Source organism: Globicephala melas, chromosome 13, assembly GCF_963455315.2.
Source record: "Globicephala melas chromosome 13, mGloMel1.2, whole genome shotgun sequence".
NCBI classification, from domain to species: domain Eukaryota; kingdom Metazoa; phylum Chordata; class Mammalia; order Artiodactyla; family Delphinidae; genus Globicephala; species Globicephala melas.
Genome location: NC_083326.1, coordinates 27490911 through 27512171, shown reverse-complemented (window position 1 = coordinate 27512171; position 21261 = coordinate 27490911). Strand labels below are relative to the sequence as shown.

The 21261-nt window shown below is 46.8% G+C and overlaps 1 non-coding gene across 1 annotated transcript; it reads right to left on the bottom strand.

Annotated features, from left to right (window-relative positions):
• Positions 1-104, bottom strand: LOC115859391 (U6 spliceosomal RNA). The gene has a single exon (XR_004042044.1). It is a non-coding gene; the product is annotated as a U6 spliceosomal RNA (small nuclear RNA).
• Positions 105-21261: the final 21157 nt, after the last annotated feature.

Genomic DNA, 21261 nt, shown 5'->3' with positions numbered 1-21261 from the left:
TTAAATATGGAACACTTCAGGAATTTGCGTGTCATCCTTACTCAGGGGCCATGCTAATCTCTGTATCATTCCAATTTTAGTCTATGTGCTGCCGAGGTGAGCACCTGAGGGTTTTTTAAATTAATAGTTGATTTTTGAACAGTTTTACATTTTCAGAAAAATTAAGCATCTGGTACAGGGAGTTCCCACGTACCCTCCCCCCAGTATACACACTTTCTCCTATTAATAAGACCTTGCATTAGTATGTTACATTGGGTGCAGTTAATGAACCAATATTGACGCATTAGTATTAACCAAATTTCATAATTTAATGTTCATTTCTGTGCAGTGCTATGGGTTGTAACAAGTGTGTGTTGTGCATCCACCATTACAGTACCACAGAGGATAGTTTCACTGCCCTCAAGTTTCTCTGGGTTCTACCTAATCACCCTCTCCCCACCCGCCTTGAACCCCTGGCCGACACTGCTCTTTTTACTGTCTCTATATTGCCTTTTCCAGAATGTCATATAGTCAGAATCATGCAGTACGCATCCTGTTCAGACTGGCTTCTTTGTGCATTTAAGATTCCTCCGTGTCTTTTCTGTGGCTTGATAGCTCATTTCTTTTTAGTGCTGAGTAACATTCCATTGTCTGGATGAACCATAGTTTACGTATCCATTCACCTACTGAAGGACATCTTGTTTGTTTCCAAGTTTTCACGACTATGAATAAAGCTGCTATAAACATCCATGCAGGTTTTTGTGTGAACGTACGTCTTCACCTCCTTTGGGTAAATACCAGGGAGTGTGCTTTCTGGAGCACATGATGAGACTATATTTAGTTTGATAAGGAGCCGCCAACTGTCTTCCAAAGTGGCAGCACCCTTGGGCATCCCCACCAGCAATGAATGGAGTTCCTGTTGCTCCACAGCCTCGCCAGCATTTCGTGCTGTCAGTGTTCCGGATTGGTGTGTCCTGGTATCTCACTGCTGTTTTGATTTGCAATTCTCTAATGACATATGATTCAGAGCATATTTTTATATGCTTACTTGCCATCTGCATACCTTCCCTCATGAGGTAACTATTCAGATCTTTGCCCATTTTTAAAATTGGGCTGTTTGGTTTCTTGGTGTTGAGTTTTAACTTTATTTTGGGTACCAGTTTTTTAATCAATATGTGTTGTGCAATATATTTTAATACATATGAAATACAGAGATATTTAAATAAAACATTTGTTGGGGTGTTGCCTAAAATTATTTCCTATACCATCTGTTGTATGCATACAACATTTTGGGGTATATTATTTAAATCTCCCAATTAAAGTGAAATAGCAGCAATAACACAGAATCATTTCTGTGGACATATGATTAAAGCTAAACAACCCTCATAGTATCCGTGGATGCTCACGTCTCATAGGCTGCAGCCTTGGTTAGATGTCTCTGCGTTCAAACAGATGGACTATTACGACCCATGGTGTAGGAGGCTTAACACACACCAACATTCATCCAGCACTGTCTGCCTGGGGAGCTCAACATGCAGACTTAAATTATATTTATTTCCTAGCTTTGTCATACCTCAGTCCATTCAGGCTGCTTTAACAAAGTACCATAGGCTGCATGTCTCATAAACAGCAGACATTTATTTCTCATAGCTCCGGAGGCTGAAAGCCTGAGATCAGGTGAGAGCATGGTCGGGCTCTGGGGAAGCTCTCCTCTGAGTTGCAGACGGCCATCCTCTTGCTGTGTCCTCAGGTGACAGAAGGAGCGAGGGAGCTCTCTGGGGCCTCATTTACAAGGGCACTAATCCCACCACGAGGGCTCCACCTTCATGACCTAATCTCCTCCAACAGGCCTCACCTCCTAACACCATCACACAGGGGGTTGGGTTTCAACACATAAATTTTGGGGGGACACACATGTTCAGTCCATAACAATACCTTAACATACATAACATACATAATGTAAACAAAGAAGAACAGAGAGCTTTGTGCAATTCTGCAAGGTTAACCCACTACAGCTGCTGACCGACAGTATCCTCTGCCTCAGACGGAGGGAATGATGGTACCAGGATGCTCTGTGCTTGGACAAGCAGGCCCCTTAGACAGGCAGACGGAGGGAATGATGGGAACAGGATGCTCTGTGCTGGGACAAGCAGGCCCCTTAGACAGGCAGAAGTGTAGTTCAGCAAGAATTCTAATGAACTCAGATTCTTGCATCTTTCTGTACATAGAAAAGCACTAAAATCATTCGCCTGAGATGTCTGTTCTTCGTGACTAGCAGTAAGTAGTGTTTTACCAACATGTATACTTGACGCTTGGGCCCAAGCCCTGGACTCGCCCCCAGCCTCTTCAGAGCAGTTTACTCAGAGCTCCTGAGAGGCTGTCTCCCAGGCTATAGTCCTCAGTAAGACCCTGAATAAAACTTAAAACTCACAGCTCTTATGCTGTGAGTTTTTTCTTTCAGTTGACAGTAACAATACCTACTGCTCCCAGAGGTAGGTCTTGTTAATAGCATAACTTTAGACATGCTGACTATACCAAAGGTGAGTTTTAATTTCCAATGATGTGTAGCAAAGACGATGCAACTTTCTATTGCATACCAGATCTTTCCAAGAGATATTCTGTATGGTGACACCAATGAATGGGAGACAGGAGGCCAGAGTTCTTACGGTGACTTATATTTACTCATGGTATAAGGCACTTAACTTCTTTGAGACTCAGTTTATTAACATAAAGCAAGTGGTTGCTAAATGTTCTTGCTAGTTCTAACACTTTTATGATTCAAAGATTTTTGAAACTTACCTTTTTTAATAAATTTATTTATTTTATTTATTTATTTTTAAATTTTTGGCTGTGTTGGGTCTTCGTTGCTGCATGCCGGCTTTCTCTAGTTGTGGCGAGCAGGGGCTACTCTTCTTTGTGGTGCGTGGGCTTCTCATGGTGGCTTCTCTTGTTGCGGAGCACGGGCTCTAGGCATGCGGGCTTCAGTAGTTGTGGCTCGCAGGCTCAGTAGTTGTGGCTCGCAGGCTTAGCTGCTCCACAGCATGTGGGATCTTCCCGGACCAGGGCTCAAACCCATGTCCCCTGCATTGGCAGGCGGATTCTTAACCACCGTGCCACCAGGGAAGCCCTGAAACTTACCTTTAAGACACAGGAAATGGCTACATTAAGAAGTCCACAAAAGTTGAGTAATATTTCTGACATTACACCACAAGAGGAAGGAAATTGAAGCTTTCGCTTTATCCTCAGCTAAGGTCTGAAACAGACAGCAAAGTTGTCGGTAGAAAATCACAAGCCTATCCCAGGCGATTGTGACAACCTGGCACTTTGTGTGTTGGTGTTGGGCTGAACACGTTTAGGAACAGAAGTGAATATGAATAAAGCACGATGAAAAAGCTTCAGTGAAAAGTCCAGTCTAGAATGAGACAATCGCCGTCCATTTAGACAGTTAATGTCAACAGCCCAAGGTTGACCTGAGAGCCCAGCCCCCAGAGCTGGACCGCCGAGCTCTGCGTGTTGGAAAAGCCAACGGGCTGAAGGATCGCCCCTGCCTTGCTTCCCGTCTGCCTCCCTCAGAGGTTGTTGTGAAGTGTAAACGGTGTGTGTAAGAGTCTTACACAGCACTGGGCACGTGGACAGCCTTCAGAGAAGGTCCGCCCTTGTTGCGCCCGACAGGCCCCTTTCTAAGCCTCTGGGCTCCGGGCACCATATTGGCTGCTGAGCCGAGTTTCCGACGTGGCTCCGACTCGCCCCTCCCCTCTTCCTGGCCACGCCCCTGGCCTGCGTGGAAGCCTGCCTTCCTTCTCATTTCTCTCCCTTCTTCAGAGGCTATGCTCTTTGACTCTCCAGAGAACCTCATCCTTTCAGGCACTGGCAGTTCCCCTGGCGGTAAAAGGAGAGTGTCAGAAAAGTAGGTGAGGCGCATGACGCTGTACAGCCTTTGAAATTTCAGATGAGACTGGGAAAGGCTAATGGGACTATTTGTTTTCCTCAATCAATGATGCACAAGAGGACTCCTCCTATCACGTCCTCATTTTCATATAATGAGCATTTGGGGAGTAGAGGGGTCCTGGCCCGCTTCTACCAAAAGCAGAGCCCTGTGTGCTGGGGACGTATTTGGGAACGGGGCCCCAGGGAGCAGAACAGGGAAGGGAGGCCAACGCAGGGATGTAGTCTCCAGCTGGGGCCACCGTGGACCCCCCTGGGGACCTTCTGAGGAGCCTCATGAAGCGCTTCCCAGAACCACCTGCCTGGCTGAGGGGAGGAAAGCTCGTGGGGACATCACTGCACCTGCCCTTCTGGGTGGGGGAGCATGGCTCAGCATGTGGCACCGTCCAGAACTGGAGTCCATTCCTGTCCCTTGGGGTCCAGGAAGGTGTCCCTTCCCGCTGTCCCTGCCAGGCGGGAAGGAGTCTGGTCTGCCCAAGCTGCCACCGGGAGGCCATGGGATCCCCTGTGGCTGGTCCCTCAGTGGGGTCTCAGAGGGGACCCTGTGAGCGGCCAGGTGGGTGCCCTGCAGTGTCAGGAACAGCCCTGCAGAGGGAGCCAGGCCGTCCTCCTTCGCCGCCGCCGTGGCTACTCCGGGCCTGGCCCACTGCGCGGGTGCCGGCGGCTGACAGGAGGTGGCGTCACAGTCCCCGAGACTGAGCTTCACCACGGTCATCCGCAATCCCTCACCACAGTACACCTGGTGCTTTGCTTTGTTTCGTTTCCTTGTTTGTTTGTTTTTGCAGGACAAACGATTTGAACAGAGATGTGAGGGGACACATCGCCTGCATCACGTCTTCGGCGGGGACCCTGACCTTGGGCAGCCCTTCCAGGCACGCGGCTTTGCTCCAGAGTCACTGAGTTGGGGACTGAAGGGAAACTGGGTCCGTTTGGGGGACACCTACTCGGCCCCTCGTACCAGAAATGTCTCTTGTTCCTTAGGACAAGCAGCCAGTATGAGGATCTGCCAGTCACTTAGAGCACAGACACCACTCATACCGGATGGACTCGATCAAGAAGCCCGGTGTCTGGCCTCTGACACCCGCACTGCTGGGTTGTGCACGTGGGAGGGTGTGTGGTTTGCCCCCGAGGCAGGGTGCCATCCGACTGCAGCTGGGCAGAGCACGACGGAGCCCACGTGGGGCCCGGCAGCTGGAGTGAAGTGGGGCAGGGAGGATGCGGAAGAAGACGGCAGAGGAGCCTGCGTGAGAGGGGCTCAAGCTTCAGGGGCCTTGGCGCCACAGAGAGACACCAGATGTGCCCATCAGCACCGGGTACGGGTGACACCCAACAACAGACTGGAGATGAGAAGCAGAAGAGAGAGCGTGTGTAGGTGGTACTGCTGGCCTGGAGTAGGGCTCTGGGGGACGGGCCCGCTCCGGCGCTGGGGGACCAGGCTGCAGTCGGAGGCCGTAAGTTAGAGAGAGGGCACATGGGGGACACAAGCTGGACTCAGACCCTGGGGGATGGAACACCAGGGGACAGTCAGGGTAAGTGGTGGCAAACGTACTGGAACCAGGAAGGCATAGCTCCAAACGGGCAAAGCAGAGAAGTCAAGAGGGAACCCAGGCTTCCCTGTTGGCGTAGTGGTTAAGAATCCGCCTACCAATGCAGTGGACACGGGTTCAAGCCCTGGTCCGGGAGGATCCCACATGCCGCGGAGTAGCTAAGCCCATGCGCCACAACTACTGAGCCTGCGTTCTAGAGCCCGTGAGCCACAACTACTGAGCCCGTGCGCCACAACTACTGAGCCTGTGCTCTAGAGCCTGCAAACCACAATACGGAGCCCGTGACCCACAACTACTGAGCCCGTGAGCCTCAACTACTGAGCCCATGAGCCACAACTACTGAGCCCGCATGCCACAACTACTGAGTCTGCACTCTAGAGCCCTCAAGCCAAAACTACTGAGTCCATGTGCCACAACTACTGAGCCCGCAAGCCACAACTACTGAGCCCACGTGCCACAACTACTGAGCCCACATGCCACAACTACTGAGTCCATGTGCCACAACTACTGAAGCCTGCGCACCTAGAGCCCATGCTCTGCAACAAGAGAAGCCACCGCAGTGAGAAGCCCCCACGTCACAATGAAGAGTAGCCCGTGCTCACTGCAACTAGAGAAAGCCTGCGTACAGCAACAAAGACCCAACACAGCCAAAAATAAATAAATAAATTTATTATTTTTTTAAAAAGAAGGGGAATCAGAAAGATGACGGAAGAGTAAGGCGCAGAGATCACCTTCCTCCCCACAAATACATCAGAAATACATCTACACGTGGAACAGCTCCTACAGAACACCCACTGAATGCTGGCAGAAGACCTCAGACCTTCCTAAAGGCAAGAAATTCCCCACGTACCTGGGTAGGGCAAAAGAAAAAAGAATAAACAGAGACAAAAGAATAGGGACGGGACCTGAACCAGTGGGAGGGAGCTGTGAAGGAGGAAAGGTTTCCACACACTAGGAAGCCCCTTCTCGGGCAGAGACTGCGGGTGGTGGAGGGGGAAGCTTCGGAGCCACGGAGAACAGCGCAGCCACAGAGGTGCGGGGGGCAAAGCGGGGAGATTCCCGCACAAAGGATCAGGGCTGACCGGCACTCACCAGCCCGAGAGGCTGGTCTGCTCCCCCGCCGGGGCGGGCGGGGCTGGGAGCTGAGGCTCGGGCTTCGGTCGAAGCACAGGGAGAGGACTGGAGTTGGTAGCGTGAACACAGCCTGCAGGGGGCTAGTGCTCCACGGCTGGCTGGGAGGGAGTCCGGGGAAAAGTCTGGAGCTGCCGAAGAAACAAGAGACTTTTTCTTACCTCTTTGTTTCCTGGTGCACGAGGAGAGGGGATTAAGAGCGCTGCTTAAAGGAGCTCCAGAGATGGGCGCGAGACGCGGCTAAAAGCGCGGACCCCAGAGATGGGCAAGGGACGCTAAGACTGCTGCTGCTGCTGCCACCAAGAAGCCTGTGTGCGAGCACAGGTCACTATCCACACCCCCCTTCCGGGGAGTCTGTGCAGCCCGCCACTGCCAGGGTCCCGGGACCCAGAGACAACTTCCCCGGGAGAACGCACGTCATGCCTCAAGCTGGTGCAATGTCACACTGGCCTCTGCCGCCGCAGGCCCGCCCCACACTGCGTGCCCCTCTCTCCCCGCGGCCTGAGTGAGCCAGAGCCCCTGAATCAGCGGCTCCTTTAACCCTGTCCTGTCTGAGCGAAGAACAGACGCCCTCCGGTGACCTACAGGCAGAGGCGGGGCCAAATCCAAAGCTGAGCCCCAGGAGCTGTGAGAACAAAGAAGAGAAAGGGAAATCTCTCCCAGCAGCCTCAGGAGCAGCGGATTAAAGCTCCACAATCAACTTGATGCACCTGCGTTTGGGGAATACATGAATAGACAACAAGTCATCCCAAACTGAGGAGGTGGACTTTGAGAGCAAGATCTATGATTTTTTCCCCTTTTCCTCTTTTTCTGAGTGTGTATGTGTATGCTTCTCTGTGAGATTTTGTCTGTATAGCTTTGCTTCCACCATTTGTCCTAGGGTTCTATCCGTCCATTGTTTTTTTATAAAAAAATTTTTTCTTAATAATTAATTTTAATTTTATTAACTTTATTATACTTTTCCTTCCTTCCTTCCTTCCTTCCCTCCCTCCCTCCTTTAGACAATGAATCATCCCAAATTGAGGAGGTGGACTTTAAGAGCAAGATTTATGATTTTTTCCCCTTTACCTCTTTTTGTGAGGGTGCATGAGTATGCTTCTGTGTAAGATTTTGTCTGTATAGCTTTGCTTCCACCATTTGTCCTAATGTTCTATCCGTCCCTTTTTTCTAAATAATTATTTTTTAATTCAATAACTTTATTATACTTTATTTTACTGTATCTTCTTTCTTTCTGTCTTTTTTCCTTCCTTCCCTCCTTCCTTCATTCCTTCCTCCTTCCCTCCCTCCCTCCTTTCTTTCCTTCTTGCCTTCTTGCCTGCTTTCCTTCTATCTTTCTTTCTTTCTTCCTTCCTTCCCTCCCTTCTTCCTTCCTTCCTTCCTTCCTTCCTTTCTTTCTTTCTTCCTACTTCTACTAATTCTCTCTACTTTTTCTCCCTTTTATTCTGAGCCGTGTGGATGAAAGGCTCTTGGTGCTCCAGCCAGGAGTCAGGGCTCTGCCTCCGAGGTGGGAGAGCCAACTTCAGGACACCGGTCAACAAGAGACCTCCCAGCTCCACATAATATCAAACGGCGAAAATCTCACAGAGACCTCCATCTTAACACCAGCACCCAGCTTCACTCAACGACCAGCAAGCTACAGTGCTGGACAACCTATGCCAAACAACTAGCAAAACAGGAACACAACCCCACCCATTGGCAGAGAGGCTGCCTAAAATCATAATAAGTCCACAGACACCCAAAAACACACCACCAGACGTGGACCTGCCCACTAGAGAGACAAGATCCAGCCTCACCCACCAGAACACAGGCACTAGTCCCCTCCACCAGGAAGCCTACACAACCCACTGAAACAACCTTAGCCACTGGAGACAGACATCAAAAACAACGGGAACTACGAACCTGCAGCCTGCAAAAAGGAGACCCCAAACACAGTAAGATAAACAAAATGAGAAGACAGAAGAAAACACAGCAGATGAAGGAGCAAGATAAAAACCCACCAGACCTAACAAATGAAGAGGAAATAGGCAGTCTACCTGAAAAAGAATTCAGAATAATGATAGTAAAGATGATCCAAAATCTTGGAAATAGAATGGACAAAATGCAAGAAACATTTAACAAGGACCTAGAAGAACTAAACATGAAACAAACAATGATGAACAACACAATAAATGAAATTAAAAATACTCTAGATGGGATCAATAGCAGAATAACTGAGGCAGAAGAACGGATAAGTGATCTGGAAGATAAAATAGTGGAAATAACTACTGCAGAGCAGAATAAAGAAAAAAGAATGAAAAGAACTGAGGACAGTTTCAGAGACCTCTGGGACAACATTAAACACACCAACATTCGAATTATAGGGGTCCCAGAAGAAGAAGAGAAAAAGAAAGGGACTGAGAAAATATTTGAAGAGATTATAGTTGAAAACTTTCCTAATATGGGAAATGAAATAGTTAATCAAGTCCAGGAAGCACAGAGAGTCCCATACAGGATAAATCCAAGGAGAAACACGCCAAGACACATATTAATCAAACTGTCAAAAATTAAATACAAAGAAAGCATATTAAAATCAGCAAGGGAAAAACAACAAATAACACACAAGGGTATCCCCATAAGGTTAACAGCTGATCTTTCAGCAGAAACTCTGCAAGCCAGATGGGAGTGGAAGGACATATTTAAAGTGATGAAGGAGAAAAACCTACAACCAAGATTACTCTACCCAGCAAGGATCTCATTCAGATATGATGGAGAAATTAAAACCTTTACAGACAAGCAAAAGCTAAGAGAGTTCAGCACCACCAAACCAGCTTTACAACAAATGCTAAAGGACCTTCTCTAGGCAAGAAACACAAGAGAAGGAAAAGACCTATAATAACAAATCCAAAACAATTAAGAAAATGGGAATAGGAACATACATATCAATAATGACCTTAAATGTAAATGGATTAAATGCTCCCACCAAAAGACACAGACTGGCTGAATGGATACAAAAACAAGACCCATATATATGCTGTCTACAAGAGACCCACTTCAGACCTAGAGACACATACAGACTGAAAGTGAGGGGATGGAAAAAGATATTCCATGCAAATGGAAACCAAAAGAAAGCTGGAGTAGCAATTCTCATATCAGACAAAATAGACTTTAAGATAAAGACTATTAGAAGAGACAAAGAAGGACACTACATAATGATCAAGGGATCGATCCAAGAAGAAGATATAACAATTGTAAATATTTATGCACCCAACATAGGAGCACCTCAATATATAAGGCAAAAACTAACAGCCATAAAAGGGGAAATCGACAGTAACACATTCATAGTAGGGGACTTTAAAACCCCACTTTCACCAATGGACAGATCATCCAAACTGAAAATAAATAAGGAAACACAAGCTTTAAATGATACATTAAACAAGATGGACTTAATTGATATTTATAGGACATTCCATCCAAAAACAACAGAATACACATTTTTCTCAAGTGCTCATGGAACATTCTCCAGGATAGATCATATCATGGGTCACAAATCAAGCCTTGGTAAATTTAAGAAAATTGAAATTGTATCAAGTATCTTTTCCAACCACAATGCCATGAGACTAGATACCAATTACAGGAAAAAATCTGTAAAAAATATAAACACATGGAGGCTAAACAATACACTACTTAATAACGAAGTGATCACTGAAGAAATCAAAGAGGAAATCAAAAAATACCTAGAAACAACAGACAATGGAGACACAATGACCCAAAACCTATGGGTTGCATCAAAAGCAGTTCTAAGAGGGAAGTTTATAGCAATACAATCCTACCTTAAGAAACAGGAAACATCTCGAATAAACAACCTAACCTTGCACCTCAAGCAATTAGAGAAAGAAGAACAAAAAAACCCCAAAGTTAGCAGAAGGAAAGAAATCATAAAGATCAGATCAGAAATAAATGAAAAAGGAATGAAGGAAACGATAGCAAACATCAATAAAACTAAAAGTTGGTTCTTTGAGAAGATAAACAAAATTTATAAACCATTAGCCAGACTCATCAAGAAAAAAAGGGAGAAGACTCAAATCAATAGAATTAGAAATGAAAAAGGAGAAGTAACAACTGACACTGCAGAAATACAAAAGATCATGAGAGATCACTACAAGCAACTCTATGCCAATAAAATGGACAGTCTGGAAGAAATGGACAAATTCTTTGAAATGCACAACCTGCCAAGAGTGAATCAGGAAGAAATAGAAAATATAAACAGACCAATCACAAGCACTGAAATTGAAACTGTGATTAAAACTCTTCCAACAAACAAAAGCCCAGGACCAGATGGCTTCGCAGGAGAATTCTATCAAACATTTAGAGAAGAGCTAACACCTATCCTTCTCAAACTCTTCCAAAATATAGCAGAGGGAGGAACACTCCCAAAATCATTCTATGAGGCCACCATCACCCTGATACCAAAACCAGACAAGGATGTCACAAAGAAAGAAAACTACAGGCCAATATCACTGATGAACACAGATACAAAAATCCTCAACAAAATACTAGCAAACAGAATCCAACAGCACATTAAAAGGATCATACACCATGATCAAGTGGGGTTTATCCCAGGAATGCAAGGATTCTTCAATATATGCAAATCAATCAACGTGATACACCATATTAACAAATTGAAGGAGAAAAACCATATGATCATCTCAATAGATGCAGAGAAAGCTTTCGACAAAATTCAACACCCATTTATGATAAAACCCCTCCAGAAAGTAGGCATAGAGGGAACTTTCCTCAACATAATAAAGGCCACATATGACAAACCCACAGCCAACATCGTTCTCAATGGTGAAAAACTGAAAGCATTTCCACTAAGATCAAGAACAAGACAAGGTTGCCCACTCTCACCACTCTTATTCAACATAGTTTTGGAAGTTTTAGCCACAGCAATCAGAAGAAAAGGAAATAAAAGGAATCCAAATTGGAAAAGAAGAAGTAAAGCTGTCACTGTTTGCAGATGACATGATACTATACATATAAAGATGCTACCAGAAAACTACTAGAGCTAATCAATGAATTTGGTAAAGTAGCAGGATACAATATTAACGCACAGAAGTCTATGGCATTCCTATACACTAATGATGAAAAATCTGAAAATGAAATCAAGAAAACACTCCCATTTACCATTGCAACAAAAAGAATAAAATATCTAGGAATAAACCTACGTAAGGAGACAAAACACCTGTATGCAGAAAATTATAAGACACTGATGAAAGAAATTAAAGATGATACAAATAGATGGAGAGATATACCATGTTCTTGGATTGGAAGAATCAACATTGTGAAAATGACTATACTACCCAAAGCAATCTACAGATTCAATGCAATCCCTATCAAACTACCACTGGCATTTTTCACAGAACTAGAACAAAAAATTTCACAATTTGTATGGAAACACAAAAGACCCGAATAGCCAAAACAATCTTGAGAACGAAAAATGGAGCTGGAGGAATCAGGCTCCCTGACTTCAGACTATACTACAAAGCTACAGTAATCAAGACAGTATGGTACTGGCACAAAAACAGAACTATAGATCAATGGAACAGGATAGAAATCCCAGGGATAAACCCACACACATATGGTCACCTTATTTTTGATAAAGGTGGCAGGAATATACAGTGGAGAAAGGACAGCCTCTTCAATAAATGGTGCTGGCAAAACTGGATAGGTACATGTAAAAGTATGAGATTAGATCACTCCCTAACACAATACACAAAAATAAGCTCAAAATTAATTAACGACCTAAATGTAAGGCCAGAAACTATCAAACTCTTAGAGGAAAACATAGGCAGAACACTCTATGACATAAATCACAGCAAGATCCTTTTTGACCCACCTCCTAGAGAAATGGAAATAGAAACAAAATAAACAAATGGGACCCAATGAAACTTCAAAGCTTTTGCACAGCAAAGAAAACCATAAACAAGACAAAAAGACAACCCTCAGAATGGGAGAAAATATTTGCAAATGAAGCAACTGACAAAGGATTAATCTCCAAAATTTACAAGCAGCTCATGCAGCTCAGTAACAAAAAAACAAACAACCCAATCCAAAAATGGACAGAAGACCTAAATAGACATTTCTCCAAAGAAGATATACCAACTGCCAACAAACACATGAAAGAATGCTCAACATCATTAATCATTAGAGAAATGCAAATCAAAACTACAATGAGATATCATCTCACACCAGTCAGAATGGCCATCATCAAAAAAATCTAGAAACAACAAATGCTGGTGAGGGTGTGGAGAAAAGGGAACACTCTTGCACTGCTGGTGGGAATGTGAATTGGTACAGCCACTATGGAGAACAGTATGGAGGTTCCTTAAAAAACTACAAATAGAACTATAATATGACCCAGCAATCCCACTACTGGGCATATACCCTGAGAAAACCATAATTCAAAAAGAATCATGTACCAAAATGTTCATTGCAGCTCTATTTACAATAGCCAGGAGATGGAAACAACCTAAATGTCCATCATCAGATGAATGGATAAAGAAGATGTGGCACATATATACAATGGAATATTACTCAGCCATAAAAAGAAACGAAATTGAGATATTTGTAATGAGGTGGGTAGACCTAGAGTCTGTCATACAGAGTGAAGTAAGTCACAAAGAGAAAGACAAATACCGTATGCTAACACATATATATGGAATTTAAGAAAAAAATGTCATGAAGAACGCAGGGGTAAGACAGGAGTAAAGACGCAGACCTACTAGAGAATGAACTTGAGGATATGGGGAGGGGGAAGGGTGAGCTGTGACAAAGCGAGAGAGTGGCATGGACATATATACACTAACAAACGTAAAATAGCTAGCTAGTGGGAAGCAGCCACATAGCACAGGGAGATCAGCTCTGTGCTTTGTGACCACCTAGAGGGGTGGGATAGGGAGGGTGGGAGGGAGGGAGACGCAAGAGGAAAGAGATATGGGAATATATGTATATGTATATGTATAACTGATTCACTTTGTTATAAAGCAGAAACTAGCACACCATTGCAAAGCAATTATACTCCAATAAAGATGTAAAAAAAAAAAAAAAAAAAAGAAGAAGAAGAGGGAACCCAGGAAGCCTCAGATGGATGAGATGCTGGATTTTGCCTGAACACCTTTAGCCAGAAGTTTCACATATGAATTGTGCTGTGGCAAAAATAAAAGTTAGGGGGCTTCCCTGGTGGCGCAGTGGTTGGGAGTCCGCCTGCCGTTGCAGGGGACACGGGTTCGTGCCCCAGTCCGGGAAGATCCCACATGCCGCGGAGCGGCTGGGCCCGTGAGCCATGGCCGCTGAGCCTGCGCGTCCGGAGCCTGTGCTCCGCAATGGGAGAGGCCACAGCAGTGAGAGGCCCGCGTACCACAAATAAAATAAAATAAAATAAAATAAAATAAAATAAAATAAAATAAAATAAAATAAAATAATAAATAAATGTTGGGGCTTGTCGGCCTGGGGCCGCGACAGAGATCAGAAGCGCTGAAAGGTGAAGACGGAAGGTGAATCCTTTAGCCAGTGAACAGTGTTTTATTTTAACCGAGTAAAGCCTGGCATAAACCGAGCACTGCTGTGGATATAGCGTGGCTATTTCTGTTGACCGCCGTCATCTGAAACGGGACCTCAAACATGGAAATAACAACACAAAACTCCCAATAGCAGCAAAAGCGGGGCCTCTGGGCATCTAGCAGTCGTCGCCCTGGAGGGCAGGCTTTTCACTCTGTGAGAGGAACGCAGCTTCCTTCACCTCGCAGCCACACAGGGGAAGAGAAGTAGCAGGACACATGGGCAAGCAGCGCTGGCTGAGGAGAGAGGAGCTGGACCGGCTGGAGCGGGAGCTGGAGGCTGCTTCAGGGGCCACGGGGGCATCACCGATCCAGCAGCAGCAGCGTTGCCAAGGCGACTCAGCTCCCAGGACCATCATTTGCTACTGTGCATGGGCTCAGCCGCCTCTTAGCTCTGCAGGGTGTGGGGCAGGTGGGATAGCCCCTCTAAGACTACTTCTTAAACTGTGAAGCTGGGGTTTGGTATCTGGGCTCGTGCAGTCGAGACAGCTGGTGTGATCCGTGGGAAATGCTCCCGTGGCCGGATGCAGAAGGTAGACGGTAAGCGCTCTCTTCCTCCGTCTGCTGAAGCGTGTCCCCCAGGCTCGTATCCTGGTCCCGAGCCTGAGCCACCTGGGCTGCGATCAGGCCAGGCTGGAGAACCCCTGCCCTCCGCCCCGTGGGGGCCTCCAAGCCTAGGCGTCCTCCCTCCTCCAGCTCACGGCTTCCCCTGCCAGGTGTCTGGACACTGAGAGGGGCTGCAGGTTTCCCCCAAACTGTATTCTACAAACACGGGGAGGGTTTAGGATGGTGGTGGGGCAGGTCAAGCTCCCCGGGAGACTCCGGACCTGAGTGACCAACACCAACCGGGGCCTCGCTTCAGGTGTCTCTCCTCCCCCTGCATTTCCTCCTCACGCCCTGCTGGTGTAACATGTGCAAAACAGACAGGAAAGAAGGAAGTCATAGCTGCTCATGTGCACCAGAAGGAGATACTCTTGCAAATAAAATGAAGTTTATATCCATTTATGACTGCATTGGAAACACCAGTTGGAGGGCTTGTCCCCAGATTGGGTGGGTGTATTTGCTCTACGGCGTGTACTTGAACTTGGGCAGTGCCGGGGTGGTTCTCATCTAGATGGGCGGCTATCCTCCTGGGCGGCTGAACCTGAGCGGCAGTGCCAGGCATGTCCCTGCTACTCTAAAGAGAAATGCCGCACACACGAAGCTGCCGGGGGCAAAGAAACACAAGCAGTGCTATTGATCTGAGGCCCTAATTAGAAGTCAGGGGGCCAGGCGCTCCGCCCACTAAGCATGGATTTGCTCTTCCAGCCGCTGGTTTAGATGAGCGGGTACGTGCAGCAGCAGCCCCAGGGGGAGGGGCAACAGATGTGCTTATATATTTATTTGTTTACTTACTTGGTATTTATGGCAAACAATTCTTCCAAAAAGATGTAAACAAACATAGGGGGAAATAAATTCCCTTTTAAATCCTAAACGGTAACATTTTGCAAAAGGCTAGCACAACAATCACAACTAGAATATGCCACGCAGCCATCTTACTCAGATGCCCCAGTTTTACTTACATTCATTTGCGTGTGTACTGAGTTCCATACGATTTTATCACATCATAGTCTGTATATCTGCCAACTCCACACTGAATAGACCCAATACCACAAGGATCCCTTTTCTAACCCGCCTACCTTCCCCTCCCCCACCTCTAACCCCTGACAACCACTAATCTGTTCTCCATTTCTAAAACGCTGTCGTCTAAAAAATGTTATGTAAATGGAATTGCAGATAGCCAGGAACCCCCAGAAGCTGGGAGAGACAGGGAAGGATCCTTCCTCCCGTCGTGCATGGCCCGGCCAACACCTGGACTTCAGGCTTCTGACCTCTGGACTGTGAGATAATAAATTTCTGTTGCTTTATGCAGCCCAGTTTGTGGTACTTTGTTATGACAGCCCCAGGAAGCTAACACAACAGAGAAAAACTGCAAAGGTACACCACCAGCAGATGTATACGGGGATGCTGTGTCTGCTCTCAGGAGCAGATACTCATCAATGGGAACATGGACTAACAAATTACGGTGTAATAAGAAAACAGAAACGGTGAAAAGGAAGACATTACAGCAGCATGCAACACCATGGATGAATCTCGGCAGTAAATGTTCAGTGAGTAAAATAAGTTTCAAAGATGTCATGAACATGGTACATTTTCTGCAAAGTTAGAAATCTATTTTCTGGAATATTATATACATCCATATATAGTATAATGTGATGTAATATAATGTAAACAGGAGCACAAGGGAAGAAGAACGGGGGGTCTGGCCAGCCAGGAGGGGGAGGGACTCACACAGACGCAGTTATTGCCAAGTTCAAGCGTCATGTGCAGTGGTGGGCTCCTAGGTGTGTGTTACATTATCACAAAGACACATTTTATAAAAGTGCCAGGCATGGGCTAACCACGACAATGTTTCATAAAGCCGGGATAGTGATTATTTCCGTTCGGTGCACAGGAATCCAGAAAGAAAAAGGTAACTACAAGCATAACCAAGTCCCATTCCCGTGGGCGGAAGGGAGACGAGACACAGCCACCCGCAGTGTCTGGGAGTCCTGTCCTCCAGCATCGAGGTTATTTCTGAGTTTCCACCTCCTGGAAAGCGTGGTGATGGAGAAATGCCATGTCACACTTATGCACAAATCCTCCTAAGGGTGAGTGGTGATGCAGACGTAACCTCGCTGGAGCCGAGCCTACGTCTGTACAGATGAGGGCGAATCACACTCCGGAAAGCACGGCCCACTCGTGTTCCCACCAGCAGCACATCCGTGTGCCTGCTTCCGGAATCTTCAGGAACACAAAGCGTTACCATTTAGGGGAGAAAAATCCTTACCATCTTGTGCAGCCACAAGGTGCATGTTACCTTTAGCAATTTGTGAGGCTGGACCTCTTCTATTTGTTCATCGTCCTTTCCAGTTTTTCTTTTGTGAATGCTTGCTTGGATCTTTGACCATTTTGTTGTTGTTGTTGGGGTGGAGACGTCGGGCTGCCTTCTCATTGATCTGTAAGGGTATTTTGTACTTGAACCATGAGCACATTGCTATGGTGATTAATCAGTAACTGAACCAAAGCACTCCATGGTCTCTGACTGTGAGCTTGGTAGAACGTCTCTGACCCCTGGAGGATGCTGGGCCCGGCGCCCTGGCTCTGGAACCTGCTCTGCGGCGGCGTGTGTGCCCAGCAAGCCCCGGGTGCCGCAGGGCAAACACGCGGGCGGGAGGGGCTCTGAACAGAAGCCCCCTCTCACTGTCCCCTGCTCCAACTGCCTCTTCCTCAGCACACAAAGAGCGTGAAGACGTTCACGGGAGTTAACAAGCCACACATTATGCTTCCAGAATTATTTGACATTTGGATTGCCCTGAAGTGTGAAAGGCTCCCATTGTGTCCAGACTCACATGCGCCACGAGCGCTCACGGTGTCCTGGTTAGAAGGCTGCTTTTCGTTTCCATCCTTACATTACAAGCACTTTGCTCTTGGAGTCTGAGGACAATGTTTCAGTTATACAACCAGAAAAGAGCAATCTGTGCACGGGCGTCGTTAATGAATCCTTAATCCTCCTACACCATCCTGGAGCCTATGTGAGGATTCCGCAAAGGCTTCTTTCCCCACACATGGGTTAACTGGGGCCTCCACTTGTTAGCAGTGGAAAGGAGGCCTCACGTTGAGAGGATGGATGGACAGATGGAGCACAGAGCAGAGCAGGAGAGACAGGAAAGGGCAGAAGCATAGGGAAACGTCCTGCCCTCCTTGGAGATCAACGCATGACCCTTTTTAAAAGAGAAAGCCATAAATTTTCATTTCTACCCAAGTCATTTTATAACATCCTATTAAAGAGGTATTTGGTTAAATCACTTGTTGTTTTTCAAGGTATTTTTATAAATAGAGGAGAGATTCCACACTGTCGCTACAATGGAGACGTGACCTCATCCTTAAAACGTGCTTCCTGTGGGCACCCGTCGGCCGCCAGGGATACAACTAGTCTCCTGCAGGTGGTTTCTTCTCCCCTTGTGTTGAAGTACCTTCTCTGTTTTACTCCCTGTACTGATTCACTGAGCGAAACAGGAAAGCAGTTTTCTCCTATATGCTAACCCAGCCCTGGGTGAAAGAACCTCTCCGGGGAAGACACCTGAAGGGTGGACGGGACTGAGGACGCTAGGGAAGAAGATGGTGGGCGGGGTGGGGGGACTCCGGGTGTGGGCGCAGGACCTGGGGGGCAGCAGGGCGGCAGTCCCCCCACCCCCCGCCCCGGCACCCCGGCGCGACTGGAGCACGAGGCGTAGCTGGCAAGGGTACACGGATGGGTGTCTGCTTGCCCAGGCCCACAACTGAGCGTGACGCAAGATTCTAAGCAACCTCGCTCCCCTCCGACGGGTGCGTCGCACCTGTGCCGACCCTGCCCCTCGAGCAGTGCTCGGCTCTCTGCGGCCACTGCCCAAATCGGGTCCAGCTGGCACCCACGTGCTTCGGCATCTTCCTGGCTCCAGACGTATTTGCATATCTGTACGCTTTACCGTATCTTCCAAGCAAGAGTAAACAAGAGCAGAGAGGGTCAGAAATCGCCGCTCGCCTGGCTCCCTCTCGCGGGCCTGCGTGGCTCCCAAAGGCGCCTGGGGCATGTTTCTGTTTCTTCCTCCTTTTGTGAGACGCCTCGTTTTAGAGGCAGCTTCTGTTCTGGGGCTCAGAACAGACACCTGCTTCTTCGCTCCTGTGCTCGCCCAGCATCTGGCCTCTGCTTTGCGCTCACGTAAGCTGTTGAGATCTTCCACGCTGTGAGCAGAACTGGGCCTGGGTTCACAGCCCCTAAAACGTCAGTCTCGGCCACCCCGTGCACACTCAGGCCCCGTTACCAGCCCCTCTGGTGGCCTGTCTTCTTATTGCCCGCACAGTACATGACAGGCCACCTGCTGGACTAGGGCTCGGCGCTGGGATGCTCTGTGTCGGTGCCGGTGGAAAGTCAGCAAGTGAGGGGAGAAATACCACTGCGAGTGGGTGTTTGGTACGAACATCAGGCGGGTGGAGAACGGCGTGAACCATTGACCCCGCTGATACCACACTGTCACTTGGAGGACAGAGGTTACAGCCTCTTGATTCAAAGAGCTCATCTTCCCATAGGGATTCTAGACTAGGTTAGGGAGAAAACACATTTTTCACTTCATTTGGCTTTCAGCAGCATCAATAGATTGATGGATAAAACACAATTTACAACAAAATGGAAAGAAATGTAAACGCAACAACAGGTGCCTTTCGTGAATTCTTAGCAGCCATGGCAATCAATTCCACCTACTTTCTCACGGCTGATGCTTGAAGGTTAATCCATTTCATAAGCTCAGAGCTGTAAGAGAGGACAAGGCTTGTCTGCAGAGCGTCTGCGTGTCAGGGGCACGAGGTCACCCTGCCGTCACTTCTGGTTACAAGAGAGTAACCTTCCCGCTCTGCTCCCTGGCGAATGTGCTCTGTTCACCCAGCCGGTTTTCACTGGCTCATCCATTCATTCATCATTACAGGTATTTGTTAAGGGTCTACTAGGTGCCGGCACAATTCCAGATGCTGGGATAAAGCATCGAACAAACAGGCATGATGAGCCTGCTGTCAAGTAGCTTGCATTCCAGCGGACAAAGACGGAGGAGAAGCACCCAAAACTACAAGTGAATAAGGAAAGCACCGTGCAGTGGTAGGTAAACGAGAGTTGAAACAGAAGGAGACAGTTGAGCGCTGAAATCTGAGTAAACAGGAGAAGCCAGCCTTGTGAAAATCAGGGGGACCGGAAGACTTGAAATGGTTAAGACACTGTTCTGATGTTAGCATCAGCAGAGTGATGTAAGAGTCAGTGCATTCCCTATCAACATCCCGGTGGATTCTTAGCTATGAAACCAAAAACTTGAGCAACAAAAGAAAAAGTAGATAAACTGGACTTGATCGAAATCAAAACATTTGTGCATCCGAGGACAGTACTGAGAAAATGAAAAGCCAACCTACAGAATGGAAGAAAATATTTGCAAATCACATATCTGACAAGGATCTAACATTTAGTATATACAAAGAACTCTTACAACTTAAAAACGAAAAGACAAACAACCCAACTAAAAAAAAGGTAAAGGATTAAAATGGACATTTCTCCAAAGAAGATATACAAATTGCCAATAAGCACATGAACAAAATGCTTAACATCATCAGTCAATAAGGAAATGTATATCAAAACTGCAATGAGACACCACCTCATACCTCCTCAGATGGCTATCAACAAAAACTGGAAAATTGTGTTGAGAAGGATGTGGAGAAACTGACACCCTTGTACACTTCTGGTGAGAAGGGAAAATGGTGTAGCTTCTGTGGAAAACAGCTTGGTGGCTCCTCAGAAAGTCAGAAGACCCAGCAACTTCACTTCGAGGAATATATCCAAAAGAATTGAAAACAGGAACTCAAGCAAAAACGTGTGCACAAATGCTCTAGCAGCACTATTTACAGTAGCTGAAAGGTGGAAACAACCCAAACACCCACCACTGATGCACGGATAAACAAGATGCAGTAATCCATGCAATGAAATATTATTCAGCCACAAAAAGGAAGGACGGACGTTCTGCCACCTGCTACACCATGGTCGAAACTCAAAAGCATTCAGACACAAAAGGCCACATACTGTAAAACTCTACTTACATGAAATACCCAGGATAGGTAGATCCATAGAGAGAGGAAGCAGATCAGTGGGTGCTGGGGGTTGGAGGGCAGGGAGGATGGGAGTGACTGCCTAATGGGTGTGGGGTTTCCATTGGGGATGCTGAAAAGGTTCTGGAACTAGACAGTGGTGAGGGTCGCAGAACATTACAAATCCACCGAATGCCACCGAGTGGCACAGTTTGAGATGGTTACGGGATGTGAATTTTATGTGATGTGAATTTTCTTTAATAGAAAACAATCGGGGGCAGCTCAAGGGGTAGGAAAAAATGGACCTGGAGAATCAGAAACATCCATGAGGCTGAACTGCATGGCACAGAACAAGGAAAGGAGAGGCCAGGTCACACTGAGCTTCT